Genomic DNA, 23,871 nt, shown 5'->3' with positions numbered 1-23,871 from the left:
TGCTATCGACAAAATAAAAAAATCATCACGTTTACATGTACAAACACTAAAAAAGAATACACAATTAAGCACTTTATTCATTATAAGTCTAAAAACGTCATATATCTTCTTGAGTGCAGCTGTGGGACCCAATACATTGGCCAAACCACTAGAGAGTTGAAAATTAGAGGCCTTGAACATCTTGGCGGTATACGTAATCAGAGTTTGAAACACAGTGTTCCAAAACATAGTAACAAATGTAGAAATTTTTCTTTACCAGAATTTAGCGTTATAGGAATTGATGTTATCTCTCCCCACAGGAGAGGTGGGGACTTAAAACAAGAATTAGCTAGGAAAGAAACCGAGTGGATATTTAAGTTCCAGACCAGAAAGGTGGACTAAATACTGACCTTGACATCCTTGCGTTTATGACATAACACAAAAAAAAAATAAAAAATCCACTTACCTTGCACGTAGCACTTTTTTCTCTATTGAGATTGCACTTTAATAACATGCACTGATGAAGCTGTTTAAGCTACCTCTATTCTCTCTTTTTAAAGTAATATGGTTTTTTAAAGCCAATTTTTATTTTCTGTATCTTCTCTATTATCTTCTGTCTAGATATATGAAAAATTATACTAATTAATATTGAGGTGTTTCCATAAAAAAACAAAAAAATCAAATATACTCTAATGTTTTTTACAACTGACAAACTTATACATTACCAAGTATATGAATATTCATATAATTTGGTCCAAATTGATGAATAGAAAGTATGTCTATATGAATTTTACATTCATTTAATGTTTGCAAAAAAGAAAATATACACTTTGAATGAAAATAACCAAAAAAGGCTTTTTATATTTATTTTTTATTGATGAATATCGTTATTGATAAATATATTTATTGATGAATATATGTATATGTGTATGTGCTCATAGAGATCGAGAAGGTAATTGACCCCTCCTCTCACAATTTTTTCGCCACACGTTGGTGGTGGTGGAGCTGTAGGTGGAAACAACCGGAGAGCGACATGACCAATAGGCGTCAGGACAAGTCCGAGATGTGCCGTTGCTTTCCATACTATCTCCGAGGGGATAGCTGTATATATTCATCCCTTATGTTGTACGCGATGACGCACCGTATATTACGGCAATGGCGATTCTACGCGATGACGGGCCACCGTATGATATACGTGATGACGCAACGCAATTGAAGCCCGGAAGTTTCCATCTATTTAAGCCGAACAATGAGCATAAAAGGAACTGATTATTTTCGATGAACACACACAGCATTTGACTTTTGATTTTTCTGCTGAAGAAGCCAACGAGCAATTGGCGAAACGCGTTGAGAGTACTGCAGACTGCTAAACCAGCTGATTCGGGACAGTTTTGTTTGCATTGCGCTTTTGAACAGTATTTTTAGTTGTGCCACTTCCAACTGTAAGTGTATCCAGACTTTTTGGTCCATGCTTGTGATGATACTGCACCATTCCTGGTTTCCTTGTTTTTACAGATTTTAGAACCCATTAAATCCTATTGAATCCTTGACGAGCCTACTTTATCCAGCTTGTTTGTGAGTGGATCTGATACCCTATTATTTTTTCTTTTGGTGTTTACATATTGCACTATTATTGTTGTTTATTTTTTCCCCATATATATGCGCTCCATGGTTTATCGTTTGTGTTGGTTGGCGCTTTGAGGAAGAGTGTTATTGGAAGCTGCTTGTAATTGGGGAGTATTAATAGTTTTTATTTCATTTTTCATTTTACGTTTACTATATTACATTTACACGTGGAATTTAGGTTGCTTTGTCTTCAGATAAATCTAAAGTATAATTAAAATGTGTGTTAACAATTCTCTAATGCAAGAATCTATTTTTTTCCACAGGAGTTGATGTGAAATTGTGGAAAATGCAGTTTTCATGGCAACTAACATGAGAACAAAATTATACCAACTCTAGTCTTTAGCATAGCTGGGCTGTAGGCAGGACTGACACAGACTTGATACATTCCAGTAAATATAACAATTTTATTTGGCCTGCTTCGTTCTCCATGATTGAGGGGGGGCTTTTCTGCTATAGATCCTTGCTCACCACTACTGCCTCCCGTTGCACCACCTACAACAGGACTATAGTGCCCTCCCTTTACCAGTCTTGTGTGTTATTGTTGAGGGACAAGCTGTCCAAGGCAGCTTGACAAACCATCGACTTCACCTCTGACATATAATCCACCACAAGTGCACAGCATGCCTTTCTTTCACTGATGGCATATTGGTGGCTGCCCAAATATTTGGATGAGAGTATCACTGTAGCTGATGTAGGCACACCGGGTAACAGGAGGGGCAGAACCAGGGCAAAACAAGGCAGCAGGGTTATATAAGGGCATAGGTACAGACTGACCAGAATGGAGAAAAAAAGTGCACTTCTCAAATGTGGCATTTTAAATCTCAAACAACACGACAAACCCATGCATGTCGGGTATCACTGAACTCAGGAGATGTTGCTGAACACACATTGGGGTGTTGTTTGATAGTGACGCATACCAGGAGCTATGAATTCATTCCTGAAGTACAATTTGTGTGGAAAAAAATATAAAATTAAATTTTGGTAAAGGCAGGTGGTAGAATCTCATGCATTAAAGGGTTAAAATAACAGCATTTGAAATACTTTGGGGTGTCTAGTTTTCAAAAATATTTGGTTTGATGGGGTAAATTGAAGTAGCTGGCTTCAAAGATGTTCCAAAGGGGAGATAGAGGCAGAATGACCAAATGACCACCTGAATTACGCATATCCCAAAAGTAGCCTTTTACCAGCCAAATAATATGACAAACCTTTGACAGTGACATATACCAGGACCATTATATTTATAACTCAATTGCAATTCGTGTGAAAAAAATAATTAAAAAAAAATTACTATTACAAAGTTTGACAAAGTGTGGTTGTATAATTAGTGCATGGAAAGGGTTAAAATACCAGCATTTAAAATACCCTGGGGTGTCTATTTTTCAAAAATATATGGTTTGATGGGGATAAATTGAATTGACCGTCTCCAAGGATGTTCCAAAAAGGAGATGGAGGCAGAATGACCAGATTTGGAAAAAAAAAAAGGTTTGGAAATCATAAAACGCTTCTTGTACTTATTGCCCAGCAACTTACAAAAAACAAGCAAAAAAAAACATAAAAATATTGGGTATTTCTAAACTCAGGACAAATGTAGAATCTAATTAGCTATTTTTTTTTACTTCCTTTTGCAGGTGAGTAAAAGATGTTTCAAAGAAAAGTCATAAAAGGTGTTTTTTTTTCAAATGTTCACCATGTTTTATGATTTTTTTATAGTAAATAAGATGATATGATAAAAATAATGGTATCTGAAGAAATCCCATCTTGTACTGAAAAAAACAATATATAACATATGTGGGTAAACTAAATGGATGAGGAGAAAATCCAGCAAAAGAAGCAGAGGACTCCACTGATATAGCAACACCACTATTCTTGGCTTCAGGGCTAATTTCAAAAGAGACACTGGGAAAGGCATAACCTTAAAACACTTTGCTCAAATGAGGAAGACAAACATGGAAAAAATCAAAAGGAGACAAAGTGTCCTGGGAACTCAAATAAGCTTATGAAACAATCACAGTAGTCATTCGTGTATGCGTCATGTATGTGTTCTTGTTTAATGTATTCTATAATGTAAATAAAGGAGAAAGAGAATGGGCACAACAAAAGACATCTTATATAACAATTTATTGTAAATATTACATTAAGAAATTATACCAAATATTGAATTTAACTCAAAATTGTCCATGTTAATTTATATGTTTATACCCAAATGTAGCATTTAAAGTAAGTCATCTATAAACCCTATCTTTGTTTTTAGCTACAGTTGCACGTGTTTAAAAAAGAAGTGGCTGGCTTTGGGTTCCATAAAGCCTTCTGAAAATATATATATCAATCTAACTACATTCATAAAACATTTGTACATTTTGATTGGTTAGGAAAATAATGTATACTTTGATGTACAGCGCTACAGAATCTGCTGGCACTAAATAAATACATTGTATGAATGCCTTACAATGACAATAGGTGGTAATATCTTCATCCTTTATATAGACATTTTGCAGCTTCTGGTAGATAAATCTAAATATATGGGGAAAAAATAAACAACAATAATAGTGCAATATGTAAACACCAAAAGAAAAAATAATAGGGTATCAGATCCACTCACAAGCAAGCTGGATAAAGAAGGCTCGTCATGGATTCAATAGGATTTAATGGCTTCTAAAATCTATAAAAACAAGGTTGTTTTGTCTTCACATTCACATTATTTTCTTCCTTTATTCCTGGTTTCACGTGGTGTTATGGCTTATTCCAATAGCCATTATACTAGCACTAGAGAACAAAGATTCCAAAAAATTAATATACTAGTATTTACCTCAAATAATGAGGACACATACTCATCTGCCAAACTTTTCAATCATTTAGAAAGATTGGCTGAAAAAGAAATTAAAAAGTGTTGGGAAATAACTTTTTTAGAATATTATATTAAAAATAATTTAATTCCTAGGGGTTTAAGAATTCAGAAATATCCAGCGTTTGGTCAGGATAATGAAGAATTTATGGCTAAGTGGAATAATATATTGGAAAAATGTTCAGTGGCTCTGATGAAGATCCTAATTGAAATACAGCAACAGCATCTAAATGAAATTGAGATTAATATTAGACATACAGAAGAAGAAATACAAAAGAAATTTGATTCGTCCGACATAGAGAAGAAAAATTAAATCCTCAAAGAAAAAATTTAAAAAATAGAGGAATCTATTATAGAGAATAAAGAGAAAAAGCTAAAGAGAGACAAAGAAGATTATAAAAGGGCAACACATAAAATACCCCTAAAAAACAAGACACTTCTATATATATAAAGAGAGAACACATTTGGGAACACAACTAAATAGGAAAACACATGTAAACAATAGGACCTCTTTAAATAGTTATGAGAGAGGTTACAAACACCACCGATCTAGAGAAAAAAGACATCCCTATCATTCTGATAGACACCACATTGAGGTTTCACAACCCCCGATGAAATTTAATAAGGCAAGGATAGACAGTAAATTTGGAGGTAACAAACAGGGAGCGAACCCTAAGGAAGGGACCAATAGACACACCACCCTATATCCCTATGTTGGAAACCAAGAACAGGTTTTCCACGTTTCTCCATTCGCCCCTAAAGAGACGCAAAACAACATGAGGGCTAGAGGACATCGAGTACAGGGACACAGATTAAAAGTAACAACTAAAACACCCACCAAAGACATCATAAACATTTCCCAAACCCCCCTAGATCCAACAGAAATTTCATTATTGGCAAAAGGTTTAAAATTTGCACCTAATAAGGGCCCTAATGGTTTTAATCTCTTTATTGACACTCAAAAATTTCTTAGAAAACTTACCTTCAAGCGTTTCTTTTTGAAAAAAGAATCAACGCATGTTGAAAATAAAGACAAGATTACACCAGACCCTTATATCCACACGTCATTTAGGTCCAAATCTAAATTTTTCCCAGAACAGGAAAAAAGTGAATATATACAAGTTTTTTCAGATATGCTGCTTCAAAAATTGAATCAAGTAAAAAATGAAAATTCAATATATCCAAAAAGGAACAAGAGTCTCTAAAGAAGCGGAAAGATAAAAAACAAATAGTAGTAAAACCCGCTGATAAAGGTGGCGCAATAGTTATTATGGATAGGACATACTATATAAAAGAAGCTAATCGCATTTTGGGAGATGAGGTCACCTATCAAAAATTGCCGGGGAATCCAACAAAATCTTTTCAAACAGAAATTATGAGATTACTACAAGAAAGTAAAGATAATAAGGTTCTAAATGTACATGAATACAACTTTTTGAAAACAGATTCGCCTAAGGTTGCAATCTTCTATTTTTTACCGAAAATCCACAAAAGCATCACTTCACCTCCTGGTAGACCCATTATCAGTGGGATTAATTCCCTTACTAGTAACACCTCTCAGTATGTAGACTCTTTTTTACAAAGGTATGTACGCCTTATTCCATCGTACATTCAAGATACAAAACATATACTTAATATTTTACAAAATATAAAACGGCAGCCGGGCTATCTGTGGGCGACTATAGACGTGTCTTCTCTCTACACCGTTATTCCTCATAATTTAGGAATAGAGGACATAAGGAAGGTTCTGCAAAGGGACGTTGAGATGGATTTTTTGCAAAGCCAATTTATTTTGAATTGTATAGACTTCATCCTAAAACACAATTTCTTTTGGTTTGAACACACATTTTACTTACAACTCTGTGGCACCACCATGGGGACCAAATTTGCACCAAGCTATGCCAATTTATATGTGGCCGACTGGGAAGCCGATTCTATCTGGTCCCATAATCCGTTTGGTGCAAATTTGGTCCTCTGGCGTCGCTACATTGACGACGTATTAATTATTTGGAAGGGCTTGATAGGCGAACTAAATGAGTTTTTAAAGTATGTTAATGAAAATCAACACAATTTACAATTTACATCCTGTATCAACCAAAAGGAGATACATTTTTTGGCTCTCACACTCTATACACAGGGTGATAAAATACAGTCCAAAACATACTTTAAATCCACTGATGGGAATAGCTACATTGATTTTTCAAGTTCCCATCATCCCCAGTGGTTACAAAACATACCAAAGGGGCAATTAGCCCGTATACGTAGAAATTGCACAGAAGATGTTGATTTTTTCACTCAAAGCCAATCACTAATCGAGTTTAAAGAGAGGAAGTATCCTGACGAGCTATTACAGAGTAGCTTCAAAGCCATAAAAGAAAAGAAAAGGGATTTTCTTGAAAGATAAAAAACATAAATCAGATAAGACATTCGATTTTGCATTTTTAACGAAATATAACGACAAGGCTTTTGACATTAAAAAGGCGATCGCCAAGTGCTGGCCTATTCTAAAACAAGATAGTATTTTGAAAGACTATCTTCCAGAAAAACCAAAAGATCATCTATCATCTATATAAACCATCTATAAGAAATCAGAACATTTTAAATCAATTTTGGCCCCAAGTGTCTTACCTGAGATAAAAGAAATTAAAGACAATGATAAATCTTTATTCAAGAAAAGTCCAGGTTTCTTTAGACGGGAAAATGTAAACTCTGCACATTGTGCTATCGACAAAATAAAAAAATCATCAAGTTTACATGTACAAACACTAAAAAAGAATACACAATTAAGCACTTTATACATTATAAGTCTAAAAACGTCATATATCTAGTTTTCAAAAATATATGGTTTGATGGGGTAAATTGAAGTAGCTGGCTTCAAAGATGTTCCAAAGGGGAGATAGAGGCAGAATGACCAAATGACCACCTGAATTACGCATGTCCCAAAAGTAGCCTTTTACCAGCCAAATAATCTGACAAACCTTTGACAGTGACATATACCAGGACCATTATATTTATAACTCAATTGCAATTCGTGTGAAAAAATAATAAAAAAAAAATACTATTACAAAGTTTGACAAAGTGTGGTTGTATAATTAGTGCATGGAAAGGGTTAAAATACCAGCATTTAAAATACCCTGGGGTGTCTATTTTTCAAAAATATATGGTTTGCTGGGGATAAATTGAATTGACCGTCTCCAAAGATGTTCCAAAAAGGAGATGGAGGCAGAATGACCAGATTTGGAAAAAAAATAAAAAAAAAGGTTTGGAAATCCTAAAACGCTACTTGTACTTATTGCCCAGTAACTTACAAAAAACAGCAAAAAAAAACATAAAAATATTGGGTATTTCTAAACTCAGGACAAATGTAGAATCTAATTAGCTATTTTTTTTTTTACTTCCTTTTGTAGGTGAGTAAAAGAAGTTTCAAAGAAAAGTCATAAAAGGTGTTTTTTTTTTCAAATGTTCACCATGTTTTATTATTTTTTTATAGTAAATAAGATGATATGATAAAAATAATGGTATCTGAAGAAATCCCATCTTATCCTGAAAAAAACAATATATAACATATGTGGGTACACTAAATGGATGAGGAGAAAATTACAGCAGCACACAAGCACTACAAAAATGTTAAAACAGCCTCGGTCCCAAAGGGTAGAAACAGCCCGGTCCTTAAGGGGTTAAAAAAGCATCTAACTTTTAGGGTGCGGCCTATGATCGAGCCAATACGGTATATAGCATATGTACCACTATAACATTAATGTGTATTATCATTTCAATAAAGGGGGATCAGTAGTAGTACATTCAGTCTACAAAACTGGTGAAATGGTTAAGAGGGTCCGGTTAAGCATCTATTTCCATATTCTATTTCCAAGTAATTCACTAAAACAGACAGAACAATCCAGCAGAAGAAGCAGAGGACTCCACTGAGATAGTAACACCACTATTCTTGGCTTCAGGGCTAATTTCAAAAGAGACACTGGGAAAGGCATAACCTTAAAACACTTTGCTCAAATGAGGAAGACAAACATGAAAAAAATCAAAAGGAGACAAAGTGTCCTGGGAACTCACATAAGCTTATGAAACAGTCACAGTAGTCAGTAGTCATTCGTGTATGCGTCATGTATGTGTTCTTGTTTGATGTATTCTACAATGTAAATAAAGGAGAAAGAGAATGGGCACAACAAAAGACATCTTATATAACAATTTATTGTAAATATTACATTAAGAAATTATACCAAATATTGAATTTAACTCAAAATTGTCCATGTTAATTTATATGTTTATACCCAAATGTAGCATTTACAGTAAGTCATCTATAAACCCTATCTTTGTTTTTAGCTACAGTTGCACGTGTTTAAAAAAAAAGTGGCTGGCTTTGGGTTCCATAAAGCCTTCTGAAAATATATATCAATCTAACTATACATTCATAAAACATTTGCACATTTTGATTGGTTAGGAAAATAATGTATACTTTGCTGTACAGCGCTACAGAATCTGCTGGCACTAAATAAATACATTGTATGAATGCCTTACAATGACGATAGGTGGTAATATCTTCATCCTTTATATAGACATTTTACAGCTTCTGGTAGATAAATCTAAAGTATAATTAAAATGTGTGTTAACAATTCTCTAATGCAAGAATCTATTTTTTTCTACAGGAGTTGATGTGAAATTGTGGAAAATCATGCAGTTTTTATGGCAACTAACATGGAAACAAAATCATACCAACTCTAGTCTTTAGCATAGCTGGGCTGTAGGCAGGACTGACACAGCCTTGATACATTCCAGTAAATATAACAATTTTATTTGGCGTGCTTCGTTCTCCATGATTGAGGGGGGCTTTCTGCTATAGATCCTTGCTCACCACTACTGCCTCCCCTTGTGCACCACCTACAACAGGACTATAGTGCCCTCCCTTTACCAGTCTTGTGTGATATTGTTGAGGGACAAGCTGTCCAAGGCAGCTTGACAAACCATAGACTTCTCCTCTGAACAGCATGCCTTTCTTTCACTGATGGCATATTGGTGGCTGCCCAAATATTTGGAGGAGAGTATCACTGTAGCTGATGTAGGCACACCGGGTAACAGGAGGGGCAGAACCAGGACAAAACAAGGCAGCAAAGTTATATTAAGGGTATGGATGAGCAGCACACATCAGCTCACATTTTGACCGCTCTTAGGAAGATGCTGGTGCAGTGGATTAGACCACAGGGAGGAAAAATAGTAGAAATGGGAATAGTGGAGACTGACAGGGCAGCAAACATTATTAAAGCTGTTAGAGATGGGGACTTTGTGAGTTTGCATTGTGCAGCACATATACTGTACTTGGTGGCCAGGGCAGCTTTTCCAACTGACATACAGTGTACGCTCTCAAAACTGAATAGTGGGGTAAGATTGCTGGGCACTTTCACAGCAGGGTGAAGGTAAGTCAGCAGCTGAAGGAGGAGCAGCAAAAGGCAGGCTTATTCCATCATTGTGTACGTCACATCATAGTCACCCTGGACATGATGGAATAGATCCTAGAGCAACGGTGAACTTTTCACTCCATGTCCTCTGAGCAGAACATTGGGATATCCAGCCCATTCAGCAGAGAGGAATGGGCATTAATAGGCAGGTGGTGACTTTCCTGAAGCCATTCAGGGATGTCACCGGGAATTTAACCCAGAGCACTGTTACTTTGGGCCAGGTTGTCCCCTTTCTTACCTACCTTAAACAAAACATGAATACATTCCTTGAATAAAACTAGGTCTTTCCGGGTGACAGGTTACATGTAAAGTTTAGGAAGCTGATTAGCTGGCTGATAGAGGAGCTGACAATTCACATGCAAGCCATAAAGGACATTCCAAAGTATATGCCCAAACCTGAAGGGACATGTTTGTCCATGGCATCATTATCTCCTGCCTTGACTATTGTAACCCTGCCTTATCAGGTCTCCCTTGTACCTAATCTTGCCCCTCTACAATCCACCATGAATGCTGCTACCAGTCTTATTTTCCTCTCCATCCCTTTACTTACACCTCTTGCCTCTGTCTCTTCGGTTGTTGCCTGTGGAGTATTGTGAGTATTTTCACCAGAGTGTCAACACTTCTTTTCTTCAAGAACTTTATTATATTTTCCATGTACTACAAGCCACATTATCAAATAAGGAGGCGTATATTTAAGCATGAAATATGAAATGTTTAGGAATTCTTGAAAAAAACATGTAAATGAGAAACCTACTGGTTTCTACCACTTGAAGTTCAGGGACAGAACATTACTGGATACTGTGATGGAGTTCTTCTAACCCACCCAAAGATGAGTAGGGAAAATTTGAATGTCTCAAAATCAGATATGATCCAACAGCAACAAATTAACAGATATAGGAAAGGCTGAACTTGATGGATGCATGTCTTTTTTCAGCCTATATAACGATGTAACTATTGCTTATGTGAGGAATGTGGAAGTAGATGTAAGATTATTATTTTTTATAAAAATATTGATAGTGGGAACATGTTAAACAGAATAAAAAGTTAAGTGGGGTTCAGGGAGCACTAAGTCATAGGTTGTGGTGTTGGTGTCTATGTCTAATGTTGTTAAAAAACTATTACTATGCTTCAAACAGATCTCTGATTTGTGCATAAAAATAGGTTCTTTTTGTCTTCATTGTGAAAAATTAAAGTTGAAACAATTAAAAATGTTTACATTGTACAAAATCAACAAATTTAAAAGTGTATCATTGTCAAAGCTGCCAACAGAGTGTATGTGTGGTTTGGACAAAAGTCAAAAATGTTTGCCTCCATAAGCCGCATTTGATGATGTAACAGTGTCTTCACAATATAAATCGTATGTCTAGGAAAGCTAGTTTTACAGATCTCCACCTAACAGGTCGAGTTGCAGACTTTGATAACTACAGGCATAATGAAATTTACACCCGCCATTTTGCTGTTAGGGCTTAGTCTCTGCAGTGCATATGTTCCAGGTAAGCTTAAACCAACATACTGGTCAAAATAGGCGATATATTGTATACATTAATAATTTTGATCAGTATTATAAATTATATACAATTAATAAACTTTACTCTGTAGCAGATGCAGACTTTCAGCCAGATGTATCATGCCTTGAGAAAGCATTGCAGGTGAAGTATCAATCTCAATAACTTCTTCATTGTAGAAGACAATAAAGGTTTACCAAATTTTCTTTTGGGGGTGTTGGGGGAATTTGCTTTACACACAGAAAATCATATTAGATAATTATACATTTCCTACTTCTCTACAACTTGGTAGGTAGCAAACATGAAAAAATAATGGGAAGTGGAGCTTACTTAATAGGACTTGGTAGTGTCTCTCTGGAGTCATACAAGTCAAAATAATAATTTTATCAGTTTCATCCAAAACTCTTTATCTAGTCAATATATACAATTATATACATATACACGAGCAACATGGGCAATTATGTTGAATGTTCCTTTACAATGTGCTTGCTTTACATGATAAAATGTGGTGATTTTTTTATATAATCATAGACTTCTAAATCAGTGGACCTTTTATTTCCTCTACAGACCGTGCCAGAACTCCTCCAAAGTCTGACAAAACTCCTTTGCAAGTATCAACATGCAAAGGTTAGTTTCTTGATTTTATCTGTTTTACAATGACTAACAAAATGGTCAATCTATGAGCGCCTAAACTTTAATATGTAATGGTTGGTTAACTGGGTTATTTCCCCTTATAACATTAAACAAAACATTATCGTGTTATTAGAATGTGTGATGTGTTAACATCATTCATTGACAACTAGCCTCTCATTTTCAAATCTATTATTTGTACAACCCTGTGGAATATGATGGCGCTATATAAAACAAAATATAATAATAATAATGATAATAATTTCAAAACCCACTTGCATCGTTTTACAAACAACCATAATGCAGCTTCCAGATGTTATGAATACATAAAAAAATGTATCTGGGTTATTTCAGAAATCCCAAAATGTTCTGCTATCACTGTATCAAAACTATAACAGAAAATGCAATATATAGTAGTTTTTTCAAGCTGATTATTGCCTTGGCTTTACAGGACACAAACAATGACAAACTATTCCAAGAAGTATATGAAGACCTCAAAGTTCTTTTGGTAAGATAAAACCTACCTTAATAAACTTCTGATCTTATTTAACATCATGCCTCTTCATTACAAGTTACACTAAAAGCTGCTCATAGATTGTATATTTTAATTTATATATTAGACTTGCGCATTCGGATTTGTAAAATTTTTTATTTTAACAAAATTTGCCAATTTCATCAATTTGAAATTGAGGAGGGACCCTCAAGAAAAAAATTAAAACTAAGCAGGCAGTTATGAATTGCCATTAGCATTTTGTTGTTTGTTCCACTCACTTTAACTCCTGCTCTCTTACACTCTTTCTCAAGCCCTCTCACACTCTCATTCATACTCTCTCATGCTCCCTCTCATTGTCTTTCTCTACCAGTTGGCATACATTCTCCTATTCAAATTGGAAATTCAATAAAAAAGCTATTTATTGTACATTGTGTTAATTAATTGAACAGTTTAACTTAAAACATTTTTATATTGATGTTTACTTAACTTTACAGGAAAAGGTTGGATGTGCTATTGATGATCTCATAGATATAAATGCGGTAAGAATTTTATTTTTAATGTTTTAATTTATATCCTCAATTAAAACATATGAAATAATATGACTATACAGCAAATTATACTTATTATATTCCTGGTCTGGGTAGTCAAAGAGAATAATTGAGTAGTGGGCAAACCTTCCCTAGAGCCATCCTTTGTGGCTTGGAGATGTCCCTGCTAGTGATTTCTGCCGAGCGCCCCTCAGCATTAGTATGCAGACCACCCCTTCAATGTGAAGAGCAAAACATGCCAACACAGTTTTGTAAGCACTAATAGCACAGGAAAATTTTAAACCATATACACATGTGATATGTTATGATGAATATCCTTTCTGCTGATCAAGAGATGATAGTGTGAGCAGCAAACTGTAGTACGCTGTATACATAAATGTGAACGGGTGGGAGAGGAAAAGTTTGCAGGGAAGTTGTCGTATCCCTCCTCTTTACATAAGAATGGATCAGAAGGAAAAACAGTGCAACAAAAGGCACAGAAAATATTTGTTGCAGTTCTCATTGCTAGTCATTATGGTGGGCCATTTGCACAGATGTTGCTTGGTTTAACACTAAACCTAGTCACTACGGCAGTAACGTATTCTGGCCTAGGCCAACTAGACCCCTGGTGCAAAATTGAAGGACAGAATGCCCTCTTGGGTAATCTGGCTCCCCAGTGTAAGGCTGCTCAATGGGGCAGTTACAAGGAAGACCCATGGTCTCCCAAACCAGCCCTTTCACAGGATGGCAGCCCTGAAGGGGGCAGCCGGGGGCACTGCCACAAGTAAAATACACTACTGTAGTATGTACGTTTGTCTTAGTTAAAGAGCACCTTTGGATTTAGTGAATAGACTCCATAGTCTGTTATATATATATATACGCCAAATATGGGAATTACATTTTGATTTGTATAATTATTTGTTCAGCAATACTTCATCTGGATCGTTATGTAATTTGAATTTCATTTAACTAAATCTAGGAGTCACTTACTGAACATCTTGGGGAAGTTCTAGAACATCTTATTGATGACATATTAAAACCACTTTTGGTAAGTTGATTTCCTATTGTTTCATAAAAATAAAATATTTGTAGCATAAACACTTATTATATACTGAATATGCAGCATATTGTGTGATTTTAAAGAAAGGCATCACACACATTTTAGATCTACATACTACACATATTAGTAAGAAAAAATGTATTAAAACTGCAAATTAAAAGCAATCCTTAAAGATTATGTACAGCAGAGGCTTTTGTTTTTTTTTGCCACAGGTATGTTTTTATGAAATAGGTTTCTTAATCAAATGTTTCACTGATTACAAACTGAAAAAAATGTGTAATTATCAAAATTAAGTTTGTCTAATGCCAATAAACATCTGTTCATTTCTCCATAGGCAGATTTAGGAGTTACAGAAAAACTTTTTCAAGCTGTATGCGCTTTGGTACGTAATTGTTTATTTTGGTGTGAAATATATAAATATATAACATTAATATAAAAAAAAACAAGAACTTGTTTAAAATACTTAAAGTAGGTACATCTGTCATTTGGTCTTGAGTCTCATATTTGATTTATGTTGTTTTTCTCTGGGATTTATTATTTATTTAATATGTGAATAAATGCATTTTGTTTAGTTTATTCACATGGGCTTTTCAATATTTTTAGTTATTACACTAGCACAGGACTCGACAAATCCCAGGCGCCAGGTCGCCATGGCGATAGAGAATTTTGTCCTGGTGCCTAGGTGTTTGTCAGCCTGTTACATTCACAAACAATTGCTGCAGGAGTCTGGGCTGACAGCACAGCCACTCCGAGCCCGCCCCCAAGCCTGTGATCACTCCCACGGAGTGATCCTGTAGGCTGAAAACGCGGTTGCAGGAAAACCAGCAATCGCGTTTTCAGCTGCCACAGGCAGCTTCAGGGAAGGGGGTGATGTGTTGATTGGGTGTGGGGACCTGACACAACATCCCCCTGCTGCCTGATCGCTCCATGAGAGCGACAGTGCAGCGTTAACCCCTTCGATGCCGCAATTGCGGCATTTAGGGGTTAATTCCCGTTTTGTACGGGGCTCTGCTGCTGGTGGTCTGCCTGGAAGCCCAGGCAGACCAGCAACAGCAAAAACGAGCCCCCACAAGCCCTTTGATGACTCCTGTAGGCATGGAAGCCTACAGCAGTCATCAAAGAGACTCCCCCTGCAATGGCTGGTCTATAGACCAGCAATTGCGTCCCAGCTTCCAGAGGCAGCTTCAGGGACAGGGGAGAGGGTTCGTAGGTCTCCACATGAGTGTGGAGACCAGCCCCAACACCCCCCTGCTGCCTGATCGCTCCCTGAGAGTGCAGCGTTAACCCCTTCAATGCCACAATTGTGTATGACACATTCGTGGCATTGCCGGGTTAACATTTGTCCCCACAAGCTTGTGGGGACTAAATATCATGCAATGCTGTGCTCCAATGGAACATCAGCATTGAAAGAGTAAAAAAAAACCCAAAAAATAATAATAATTTTTCTTTAAAAAACAGCACTGACCTGAAAGTCCAGGGTGCTTCCAGGTCAAATGCTGTGATTTTAGTAAGTGGGCTGATGATCAGATCACTCCTGACCAACTGTTAGTTTTAAAAAAAAATCCTGGCTCCTAACTTTTTTAGCTGGCGCCTAGATTCACAACAAATTTGTCAAGCCCTGCACTAGCAAATGAATGGAACTGCTACTTCATTAGGATTTTAGCTATGCGTAAACATAATTTATTTTATTAATATTTTCAATGATTGGCAGAAGATAAAGTAATTGGCCTTCACATACACAATAATAATTTTAGAATGTAGTTTGTAAATTCTTTGGAAATAATCAAGACTCAAGAGACTTGGTCAGTTTCTTGAGTCAAATCAGTAGATTCCCTTCATTAGCACATTCATAATTAAAATGATATGCTATATTCCTTATTTATTATTTCAGAAACCTTATATTGTGTCAGTCTTGATTGTAAATTGCTCATTTTGTGTTTTTTTTCCATTGGTTTACATGTTTATATAATATTACATTTCATTTTCTGAACTACCACATTACTCAAACATCAACTAATTCCTCTCAGTTATTCCTTTGCATGAAATTGTAGTTCATGTATATCTTATGTTAAGTAAAAGAGTAGAAAAAAGTGGAAATGTGCTGAATAGTAGGGCACATAATGAAATGTCAATATATGAAGGTTATATACATGGTGTAAACAAAATAATAACGTAGTACAACATATTTTTATTACAGTTGGGTGATCTACTTGCCTCAGAATGCGTGGAGAAACTTTTGGCCGTATGTATATCTTGTTTATATATCTTTTTCTGTCACAAAATAACCAACAATTTGTACACCATAATTTCTGTTTGCAAAGTTTGTCAGTTTTTCATATTTACATTTTTTTTTTGAAAATGCCACAACGAGTCTCAGCCCCAGAACGTAAGCCCAGGGACGATGATTATCATGAGGCTTTTCTGGCTGTAACCTTCCTCTATTGATCTTTAAGCTCACCCTCCATATTGAAAAGGAAGTTAAGACTTTGTTGTTCCAACATATCCTATAGCATCTGGGCAGAGAGAAACATTTGTGGCACCTGAGCCCCCAAGAGTGCAGGTCACCATGGACTTTGTTTTTCTTGCCTGTCTTTATGGTTGGGAAATTACAGGACTAGAGCTTAGTGCACTGTGGTTCATCACTTTAATCTAAACATGCATCATTTGCCTCAGTAAAAACCATGTAGTAGATGAGCTACATTATTCTTATAATTCTACAGAGAGCATTGTACAAGTGCTTGTAGATAATTTTCATCTTTATTCTTACAATACTTGCAACATAAAACTAAGAGCTAGAAGAATTCCACTAGAATATATTTTTATCTACACATGGTTAACACATTTTCCATGTGAAATGCGATGCCCCCAAAAGTGACGCCATTATAAATAAACTATTATAAATAAAACCAGATGTCTAGGAAACTTGACTTTTGAAGTCTGGGTTACATTATTAGTGTGTCTGTTATTGCAACATAAATTTATGTTGTGTGCCTAAATGTTTATGTAGTGTATAAATCATAAAAACACCCAAACAGTGTCTAAACTATGTCATACTTTAAGAAGAGATGGTTATGCATTGCTTTTCATTTATTTTATATTTTTTTCCTACAAATTTGTTAATATTTATTTCTATTCTATATGTTGAAAAGTATGCATTCTTTTTACATTGCAGCAAAATGTTCCAAACCTTGTAGATGAACTTCAAGCTATTGCATGTAAAGTAAGTATATATGTCAGTTGACATAAACCAAGGCCCGGGAAAACCAAGTATAAAAATGCCTCAGGATCCATTTTCCAGGGTCACATCAGAGTGAGGCATTCAACGTTACGTGGCCAGATCTAAAGATACAGCCACTTCAGGATAGTTTGGGGATGCGGTGAGATAGCACTTAGCTTATCAGTCCATAATATAAATGGGATTTATATTTTCATGGTTTCTTTACGCACAGAACAGTGTGAAAGAAGCAACCAGCGACCAATTGAATTATAATTTTGTTATTGAAAGGGTAGTGGTGGTGCAGGGTCTGGATAAAGATGACCTAACAATGACAACGCCAACACATTTAATTAAGCACCATTAGCATCCCGATTATCACTACCTACGCTATTATTTATTATATAAAAATATATTCATTAAAGCTTGTATATTCATACAGATGTAAAGATCATAGAGGAATGAAAAAAGAAAATCGTATTTTGTCATAACAAAACATGATGATTATTTTTTTCAGGCTAACGACCCTGATAGGCTATATCTTGAGCTCTATGATGCCTTAGTAAGTAAATTCAATTAATTGTTTTAAAGCAACTATTTATTTGCATATTTGTTTAAATAAAGAAGATTAACAAAGGCCCTAATTATAGGAAATTGTACAATATCACTAGGTAGATTGCATTTTGTATAATACTTTAGTGAAATAGTAATAAGATCCCAAATTGATGTACTTTCTCCTAAAGAACATTATTAGAAAAGTATTATGCCAGAAAGGAAACCTGTACCAGAATGGCAGCTGCTCCTCAGTGTCTCAAAGTATAAACAGCTTACAATGTAAGTATAGAGTTAGATAAAATAAACAAATGGGACAATTAAAGTAAAAAGTATACAGGCTTGGGTGTGGGTCTCTTGATCTAAAAAAACCCAAAACACAATTTGTAAATTGTAAATAACTTTTCGGTCTCTGGCATTACATTGTGATATAATACTTACCTGTTGAGATTAAATACAAATACACAATGAACAATTTATTTGCCCGGAGGCAATTTTTGCACCACCCTGTTATTTCTAGTCATGCTCCTGATTTGCACATTTCTAGGTCTGGCTAAGATTATTTTGTTAAAAATGTGACAGTATATGTTTTTTAGCCATCCATATTCATCCATGTAAAAATTGACCAATCACCTATATTAGCCAAAATTCTCTGTATTCTGTTTTCCCTTTTTAACAGGAGAATCTTGGTTGCGGCCTAGATGAACTGCTAGGAACTCGGGAGGAACTGGTAAGATTTATTTTTCAAAAAAAAAAAAAATACACAGGATTCTTTTTTTTTCATCCAACAAGATTTTTCTTTAGAATATCAATCATCTATAAGCTAAAACTATGTTTAAAATTGGAAATTCTTCAAGTAGCATTTAAACAAACAGTTTACAATTAATATTGTATAATATTTAGCCTTGTGCTACAAATCCTCACTGGATACCACTGCAATATGTTACAAGGTTATCTTCTTATTATTTGCATAATAGTATATTTGTATTAAACAAGCTTGTAAATACAATATCCTTTTGTTGCCCTGGCATTGGTTTTATGCTATATAAAAATATCACATGGTGCTTATATATTAGCACATAGAAACATAGAATTACATAGAATTTATTGGACAATAAAAATCATCACCCCATTTAGTCTGCCCATGATTCATTCCATAATGAGTTCAAACCTTGTATTATTCAACTTTTGATGAAAACAGAAACTGTGCCCTGGTGTAATAATATGATTTAATGCTTGATAATTGTACCCATAGCAAGATTATTTGGACAACCAGCAGCAACACTGACCCAGACGTTTATTTTTTCCTTCAGTGAGATTACCATGATTTGGGTGTTGTAATAATAATAATAATAATAATATAAATACATAAAGAATTATGGAATTTTTTGATATTTTCAGATACTATATTTTACATATATTATTACTAGCAAAAAATACACCCTATGAAAAATGGAAGTACGCAAACCTTGAAGTAAAAATGAATGTAGTTAATCTCTTTTATTGCCCCCTCTAACATTCCTATTTTTCAGGAAAATCTTTCTGTAGAAGCTGCCAAGTTAGTGGATAACGCAACACGTGAACTTGTGAGAAAGGTTTTGGTAAGTTTATATGGCATCACTATTTTTTAGTGTGTTAAAGGTATTATTCGCCTCCCTCACACTTTACGGCTCTGTAACTTAAGCATTTGTTTTATATATTATATAATATATATATATTTTATTTTGTTTCCTAAGTAATAGCTAAGTAGTGAAGCTAAAATGTGTACAAAAAAACATTATACATATATTTAATTGCTATGATCCCTCGCTTTTTGTCATCCCTGTTAATTGTCAGTGTCGTAAAAATCAGGTTGCGGGATTTATCGGAGAGTGCAAACTTAACAAAAGGGGAGCAATATCTGAAAGGGGTATAAAGCCAAGAAGAGGAAATTTGAATCTAGAAATATATATATATATATATATATATATCGTATACATACATTTTCTAATGCAATATTACATACATAATATAGATCTTTAAGAGTATAGTTTAAGGATAACTAGAACACATACTACTCAAAATAACTTTGCCAGTGTGTAGGCCTTTGCTAAGTTGTTGGTTGTTGCATGTAAAATTACATTATATTACTATTCCTATGTTTTCTTAAACATTTTCAATTGTTATTTGTTCAGCAAATCGACTTAATCCAGGCACTTGTAGGTACCCTGCTATGTCCCGTGGTAAGTGTATCATGCTTATGGCCTTTATATAAAGAATTGTACTTTATATAAAGCAACATTTGAAAAAAATAAGTAACAAATAGTAATGCTCTAAACATAAAAAGTAGCTTTAAGAAAATATATATAGTCACAGTAAGCCCTAGGTTTAGTGTTAATTATATTTCTGAACCACTGTCCCATTTTCTATTTGGCTGGCCGCCTATTGATACATATGCCAACACTCCAAAGTGGGCTCAGGGCAAGTTGTGGCTTCTACCAAGAGAACTTCCTGCATGCTGTCTAGGTTACCTCTATGGTGGGCTGCAGATGACAAAAGTGATTTCATAGAAAAAATATCTAAATATGGGTATAAAATAGAAAATAAAATTTAAAAGTATTTCTGACCAAGTGAGTGCTTTACACCATTATCATTAAAATATTTCATTATTATGGTATTGCACACAAATGGATGTTTACAGGCAATTGTTTTAGATTAGATTCCTTAGGAAAACTTTATATTCTTTCCGATCAATGGCCACATTGTACTTTGTTCTGATAAATAAGACAGACCCAGACTTAAGCACCACAATGGAAAACCACTGATCTTTGCTAAATGAGTAGTGGCCTTCAGTATAACATGTATAATAGTTTTGAAGCAGTTAAGAGCAATAATACTATATACTACCGTAACAAAATGATGCAAAGTCAGAACTAGAAACATACATTTGGAATCCAGTGAACAAAATGGTTCATAAAATGAAAAAGATAATTAAAATAGACAAACAGTTATCAGGTTACATTGCGTACAGCAGATGCATAGAAAAGCCTTTATCCCACAGCTCTATATGTTAAGAGTATCTAATGAATAAAGTATGTCTTATTTTTTGTAACCTCACAGGATCTTCACCTTTAGGATATATATATATTATTACAAAATATACTTTTGTGAAATTAAAATTAAATTAAAATTAAACTTGAAATTGTGTTAGTAGAAGTAACTTTACTAGAAGAGGTTTTATCTTTGATGGTATACATATTGCCATTCATACAACTATATACTGTATATCAGCCTTGATTTCCCATTGCTTGGAGCCCATCTTCCAGTAGATGTTCACTAGGGATTACCCATGATAATACATAGTGTTGCCAAGGAGTTGGAGAATTCAAGTGTTCTGCAAACTCACTCTAGAGAATAGATCAATTGTAAGATTTTCTTTCCTATACAGGTGGAACTTGTTGATGACCTTCTTAATGGTGATGGTGGATTGCCTATCTTAGGTGGCTCAGGTGGCTTACTTGGCTAAGCGAAAGAGTAACATACTTTACTGTAAGTTATTTTGTAATATTTCTATCTGTATTTTTTACATTTATTAACAATTTCTCTAATTACATAGTAGTTTTAGTACAATAATGTATTATTTTGTTTAAAAAGGCTGATTAAACCACTGTAGTCCATAATTTTACCTAAAACAAACTACTTTCTAAACCTTTTAAACTAAAAATATATCTATAGTTTTGATTCTCAAAAAAATGAGAATTCATTCTCAAAAGCATTTATAGACATTTATTTACACAGCAATTTATTTACACCGCTTTCATGTATGTACATGACTAACATATGGTGATATGCGGAAAGTGATGATACAAAATATAGGATGAGTTAAAGAGAAAAGCAGTGATAGAGGCCTGGGCGATAAAGAAGCAGAGAAGTGCTATCACTGGAAGCTGGATTTATGAAAGGACATGCACAGCGTGAAGCAGAATGTATACAAAATGACAACAAATTTATTGTATGGTCAGAAGGGACCAAAAGTAAGGCTATGCATACAAATACTTGAAGTTTACAGAAAATGTTTGTTCACTGATTTAACTTAAATTACAAATAAACATAGTTTGGATTTGGTTGCCATTGCAGTTGTGGTTTTGTGAATCTCATAACTGGGATATAGCCACAACAGTGTGTAGAAAGGATAGAAAGGGAAGGAAAGGAGACAGTGTTACCCAATATATGTTAGGTCACATGGTATTCAGGGTGTTACAGGACAAGATTTGGTCGATACAGAAACTAAAAATAAATATTTAACTATTATTTTTATTATTATTATAGACAGATCTCCAGTGGCGGAACTGGATAGTATGTTAGTAGAGGAATTTATTAAGTAAGCATTTGATTTAAATATTTGTTAATGTGCCACATGGGGGTTGGAATGTCATTTTTCCTGTATGAGAAAGAAGCAAGTCCTTATAAAATCATTGTTACACCTTATAATTATGGAAGCAATGTCTAAGGAAGCCAGGAGGTCTATTCACTAAAGAAAGAATGAATGCAAGTATACAAAGTGATTTGATTTAGTCTTACTGAAAAAAAGATGTCAGGAAAGACTTAGAAACCATATTATGTACATCTAAGGAGTAAGATGAGAGAGCAAAAACAACTTCAAATATGTAATAATGTTATTAGTATATATTATTCTGTTATAAAGTCCATATTAGTATGAATGCAGGTAATACAATTTTCTTGCTACCATTGACTACTTATGAATCAAGAGTTAATTGTTTTCTATATTGTTAAATGTATTCTTTTTAATGCATTTAAATAGTATGCTTTTAAAGCAAACAGTTTGAAATATAGTGTTTTTATTGTGCATCATAAACTACTATACTATGTTTTTTCTTTCTAATAACATTGATCACTGATTTGGATTTCATATTTCTCCCACAGTGTTACTTTACTTCGATGCACCATGAAGAAAGCTATGGTTGCTGTTTTACGTAATTACCTTATTTGATTTGATATTCTTATAAATCATATTCATAATTATGTTCTCTTATAATTCTAATAAATACATTTCTTGCAAATTGAAATGCACCTCTGTTTTGTTTTTCATTTTATTGCATGTTTTATTAACTTTTTGGTGTTGTTAGGATACTGTAGAATGTTCTTCAGTTTAAATCAATTTGTCTCTGTTGGAAATTAAATACTATGCTGTGCGTTTAAGGCTATGATACTCACACCAAAGTAGAAGGGATGTCAGTTCTTTGCACCCTTATTTGCCACTCAGCCATCAGCACAGCCCTACCAAAAGTCCTCACCCAATAGGTCACCAATTCAAAAGACGTATACGATACGGTGCATAGCTCGGGATCAATACCATCATTGACCAAGCGGCTCCTAAGGAAGGACAAGTGATAAATTAAGTGGAGCTTACCCGCTTCTATTTTAGGGACAACCCCCAAAGTAGATATACACAGACATAGACACATCAAACTAACATCCTTAGCCAACTTATTATTAGATGTATGCGCTCTCAATCTCTTTTTTAAGCAGAAAGGTCTTACCTGTAATGGAGGGCCAAGTCTTCTCTTAAGCCAGTGTCCATGGAAGGGCTACAATCATTTCTTGCTCTATTTCAAGAAAGCATGACAGTGTTAAAGACTTTATAGTAATTAAGGTGCCAATATTCTTGAGATAGTGTGGTGCCACACACCCTTGGCTATTGTGAGCTACCCTGTGGGACAAAGACTAGGATGACCACAGTGGCGATGTTTTCTTCCAAAACAAACAGAGATTAAATTACAATATGAACCATTGGGCCCATCTATCCAGTGTGTTGGGTTTCTTAACGCTGAAGCCCTTGTCTATACCGACCAGAACAGATATGGAAAGACTGAGCATGGACATAGACAGAAAGGAATAAGGTACAGTGGAAATCCCCTGGTAAAGGGAAGTGAGAAGAAGACGGTGCACTAACAGCCAGAAATGATCATGGCATG

The 23,871-nt window shown here is 34.8% G+C and overlaps 2 long non-coding RNA genes across 3 annotated transcripts in view; both read left to right on the top strand.

Annotated features, from left to right (window-relative positions):
• The window catches only part of LOC128490164 (uncharacterized), a 328,195-nt gene extending 305,241 nt beyond the window's left edge, over window positions 1–22,954 (top strand). For both annotated transcript variants that reach the window (XR_008353923.1, XR_008353924.1), the window contains exons 2-3: window positions 21,385–21,424; window positions 22,820–22,954. This is a non-coding gene — a long non-coding RNA (uncharacterized LOC128490164). The remainder of the gene's footprint in view (window positions 1–21,384; window positions 21,425–22,819) is intronic.
• LOC128490168 (uncharacterized) lies at window positions 14,049–17,906 on the top strand. The gene is made up of 5 exons (XR_008353928.1): window positions 14,049–14,118; window positions 14,465–14,512; window positions 16,328–16,372; window positions 17,303–17,350; window positions 17,862–17,906. It is a non-coding gene; the product is annotated as an uncharacterized LOC128490168 (long non-coding RNA).
• Window positions 22,955–23,871: the final 917 nt, after the last annotated feature.

The sequence above is a fragment of the Spea bombifrons genome, chromosome 4 (genome assembly GCF_027358695.1).
Source record: "Spea bombifrons isolate aSpeBom1 chromosome 4, aSpeBom1.2.pri, whole genome shotgun sequence".
In the NCBI taxonomy this organism is placed as follows: Eukaryota; Metazoa; Chordata; class Amphibia; order Anura; family Pelobatidae; genus Spea; species Spea bombifrons.
This window is presented reverse-complemented; position numbering and strand designations above follow the sequence as displayed.